Raw genomic sequence first — 4,894 nt, 5'->3', positions numbered from 1 at the left:
AATCTCCTCTTTGCCGGAGCCCTAAAAGAGCTGGGCCTCAGTTTGTCCGATCTCACACCTTTCGACTCCACCTTTTGGGGTGTGGTGCCAGGCAGGGCCTCCAAACCGCTTGGAGAGATTACCCTACCAGTTCAGTTCGGCACGGTAAGCAACTACCGCGTCGAACATATCAACTTCTACGTCGCTGACTTCGACACCGCTTACCACGCCATACTTGGTCGGCCAGCTCTAGCCAAGTTCATGGTCGTGCCGCACTACGCCTATCTGGTGCTGAAGATGCCTTCGCCTGCTAGAGTCTTGGCCTTGCAGGCCAACCTCACCATCGCCTACGCTTGCGAGACAGAGAGTCTCGCCCTCACCGAAGCTACCGACCTCTCCATCCAGATGACTAGCGTGGTCACCGAAGCCAAGACAGTGCCTGCCAAAGACTTGGAGATCCCAGAGCTAGAGCCTCCCCATGCCTCTACCAAGTCAAAGAAAGTCAAGGAGGTCGGCCTCGGCCTCGACGATCCCTCCAAGACTATGAAGATTGGGGCTCACCTTGACCCCAAATAGGAAAGCGCGCTCGTCTCCTTCCTATGTGCCAACGTCGACGTGCTTGCTTGGAAACCTGCAGACATGCCGAGGGTACCACGGGAGAAGATCGAGCACTCCTTGAATGTCTCACCGACCGCCAAACCGATCAAGCAGAAACTCCACCGATTCGCGCCAGACAAGGAGGCTATTAGGGTAGAAATAAAACGGCTCTTAGCTGCCGGATTCATAAAAGAAGTGTATCATCCAGATTGGTTAGCAAACCCTGTTCTCGTTCAAAAAAAGAATAAAGAATGGAGAATGTGTGTTGATTATACTAATCTTAACAAGCATTGCCCTAAAGACCCCTTTGGCCTACCTCGGATAGACGAGGTTGTAGACTCCACCGCTGGCTACGAACTGCTCTCCTTCCTTGATTGTTACTCTGGTTATCACCAAATTTCCCTGAAGGAGGAAGATCAGATCAAGACATCGTTCATCACGCCCTTCGGTGCTTACTGCTACAAAACTATGTCCTTCGGACTCAAGAATGCTGGAGCAACTTATCAAAGGGCCATCTAGATGTGCCTCGACCAACAGATCGGCCGCAACGTCGAAGCCTACATCGATGACGTGGTCGTCAAAACCAAGGCCGCCGATAATCTTATCGTTGACCTTGAGGAAACCTTTGCCAACTTGAACAAATACCGATGGAAGTTGAACCCTTCAAAGTGCATCTTTGGAGTTCCATCCGGTATACTGCTGGGCTACATTGTTAGTGCTCGAGGCATCGAACCTAACCCTGACAAGGTCTCCGCCATCACCAACATGAAATGGCCGACATGCGTCAAGGATATACAGAAGCTTATAGGCTGCATGGCCGCCTTAAGCCATTTCATATCACGCCTCAACAAAAAAGGGCTACCTTTCTTTAAGCTCCTCAAGGCCTCCGAGCGCTTCTCCTGGTCGGAGGAAGCAGACATAGCTTTCGAGCAGCTCAAGTTGTTCTTAACAAAGCCTCCGATCATGACAGCGCCACGACCAGATGAAACTCTGTTGATCTACATTGCCACCACTTCCCGCGTTGTCAGCACAGCTATTGTCGTCGAATGCGAGGAAGCCGGGCACGCCTACAAGGTGCAATGTCCGGTGTACTTCATAAGCAAGGTACTAAATGAGCCCAAAACTCGTTATCCTCAGGTACAGAAGCTGTTATATGCAATCCTGATTACGTCGCGCAAGCTCCGACATTATTTTGACTATTACAAGATCGTCGTGGTCACTGAGTTCCCTCTAGGGGACATTCTCCGCAACAAGGAGGCCAACGGTCGCATCATCAAGTGGGCTGTTGAGCTCGATACTTACTCCATCGAATTTAGAAGCAGGCCTACCATCAAGTCACAAGCGCTCGCTGATTTCATTGCTGAGTGGACTGAGATCCAAAAGCCTATCGCTACCACTTGCCCCGAGCATTGGGTGATGTACTTCGACGGCGCCCTTAACATCAACGGTGCTAGAGCGGGCATTATGTTTATTACGCCGACCAAGGATAAGCTCCGGTATGTTCTCCGAATACACTTTTTGCCCTCCAACAACGCCGCCAAATATGAACCATGTCTCCACGGACTCCGTATAGCCATCGAGCTCGGCATCAAACGCCTCATGGTGTACGGCGATTCGGCACTGGTCATTAACCAACTTAACAAAGTCTGGTCTTGCTCTAGCGAGAAGATGGACGCATATTGTGCTGAAATCAGGAAGCTCAAAGGAAAATTCTACGGCATCGAGTATCACCATGTGGTACGCGACCAAAATCAGCTCGCTGATCACTTATCCAACCTTGGCTCTTCTCGCGCCGCGATCCTACCGAGGGTCTTGGTTCAAGATCTCCTGGCGCCATCCATCAAAGAAGATAAGGAAGTCGAAGAGGTTCCCCCTACCGAGCAGTTGGTACTTGCGGTACCTTCGTCGGTCGCCGATTGGAGGGAGCAATTCATCAAGTACCTCAGCAGCGCCGAGGTACCCGCCGACAAGACTGAAACTGAACGCCTAGTTCATCGAAGCAAGCTTTACGTGCTGGTGGACGGCAACTTGATGAGAAAAAGTGCCAAGGAAGGGATACTGTAGAAATACATCGCCCAAGAGGAGGGAGTAGGAGGGAGTAAAGCTACTTCTCAAAATTTACTCTAGTTCCTGCGACAACCACGCGGCCTCGAGAACACTGGTCAGCAAGGCTTTTTGAGCTGGTTTTTATTAGCCCCCAGCCGTCACTGATGCAGAAGACCTCGTCCGACGTTGTGAAGGATGCCAATTCTTCGCTAAGCAAATACATGTGCCGACACAAGAGCTGCAAACCATCCCAGCTTCCTAACCCTTTGCATGCTGGGGACTGGACATGATCGGGCCTTTCAAACCAGCACCAGGTGGTTTCCGGTACATATATGTCGCCATCGACAAGTTCTCCAAGTGGATTGAATATAAACCGCTCGTCTCGGCTACTGCAAAGAAAGCAGTAATGGGGTCGACCACGAAGGACCATGGTGCTCAAGTGGTCTGATGATGACGAAGATCCGGTTGCTCCTCCTCTGAGCACCTAAGCACGTCCAAGCAGTACACACATGGAGAAGCAACCAAGGGAAAGCAACGAAGTCCCCGAGCTTCAGGCGACAGAGGCTCCCGCTGGGCAGGTAGCGGAAGCCCCCGAGCAGCAGATGGAGCAAAGGCTGACTATGGAGGAGGCGAGACCTTTACCCCAGGATAAGGGGGTCGACCCCGCAGCCGCGTCTGGGGGCTCGGGCAGGCATCGTCAATTCAAAAAATTGCACCAGCAGACCAAACGGTTAGTATTCTCGTGTTGGAGTTACTGCGCTATCTTGTCTTAGCTGTTTTGCTGCTTGACCAGATGATCTGATGCAGTGCAAGGCAAACGGAGAACCCTGACCCATCCGAGCAACCCCGGGCTGATCCCGGAGCGGAGGTAACGCCGTTAGCTCCCACGCCGGGGTCCCCGGGTGCTCGGCAGCAAGCAGAAGATTTAACAACTGCTGCGGGAGGACTTGGACATGGCGAGAGGTCGGCGCTGATAGGGAACGAGTCGACGACAACACCTGAAGCGACAGTGGTTACTGCCGGACCTTCGGGAGCTAAAGCTGGAATTGCCAACGAAACACCAGAGTCCGGGTCGACCAAACCAACGGCCCCCTCGGAGCTAAAGGCGCCCTCGGAGGTGTCACGGGGCATGGTCGGGCCCTTTGTCCGACCACAAAGCCCCCCGATAGTTTCTCCCGCTGCTGTGGATGAAGAGGACGAGGTGGAAGAGATCGTTCGCGCTGAACCCCAAACCCAATCCGTCCGAATCCTCCGCAGGCGCAGTGACGAGGTGGTGGTTGTAGAAGAAGAGGACACCCCTAAGGAAATAAGGAGGCTGAAATGCGCCCTCATTGGAGTAGTAAAACAAATCAAGGTTAGTATTGAATCCAGATCATTCGTTGTTGACGTTGGAGATCGAATACCATTATTGTCCTTGTGAATTTCAGGGAATAAATCGGACTGCCGAGCAGTGCCATCAGTTAATAAATAGGATGGAGCCCCTCGCCGAGGAAAACCAAAAACTCAAAGAGGCGATAAAACTCTCTGAGAAACACACTCAGAGGGCCCGGCGCGAGCGAGACCTCGCTGAATCCAATGCGTGGGATCTGGAGCACCTGAAAGGAGTCCTGTCCGAACAGCTGGCGATTGCAAAAGAACAACTGCAGATCAAGTCCGAGCAGCTGGCCACTGCCTCCACACAACTGAAGGATGCTTCCGAGCATTTGGAACAGCTGCAGAAAATCTCCGAGCAGAAGAAAGGTACGTGTGATCGACGAAAGTGCTCTGCATAGTTGGATACGCTTACTTTTGGTGCTGACTGTTGTACTGGTAGCACAAGATGTAGAGCTCGGTCAGCTGTGCCAGGCCCTCGAGCAACTCCGAGAGGAGAAGGCGAAGGAAACAAGGCAAGCGACAAGCTAGCCGAGGAGCTGAACGGTGACTATTCCCTGGTCGGGGTTACCGCTGAAGTAGCTTCCTCGCCTGATGGAACTTTATAATGCTTGCAGACTACCGTCAGAGGGTCAAGGCACAATTCGATGTGCTAAAGCAGGACGCCCGGACCCAAAGGGACAAGTTCGACACCGTGGTTGCCGGAATCAGACCAGTGCTCGACTGTGTTGAACCAGAAGTGGCTCCTCAGCCCGACGGCAGGCCGCCGTGCCCGGACATCATCATCGAAAGGTGCCAGACGGCGTGGGAGAGCTTCAAGGGCTTCAACCGTGATGCCGTTATTACCGCCGCTACCCACGCCCTTGCTGTGGTTCGGTCCCACTATCCAGCCACTGACCTT

The sequence above is a fragment of the Miscanthus floridulus genome, chromosome 17 (genome assembly GCF_019320115.1).
Source record: "Miscanthus floridulus cultivar M001 chromosome 17, ASM1932011v1, whole genome shotgun sequence".
In the NCBI taxonomy this organism is placed as follows: Eukaryota; Viridiplantae; Streptophyta; class Magnoliopsida; order Poales; family Poaceae; genus Miscanthus; species Miscanthus floridulus.
The sequence above is the reverse complement of the archived record's forward strand: the minus strand, read 5'-3'. Positions refer to the sequence as shown.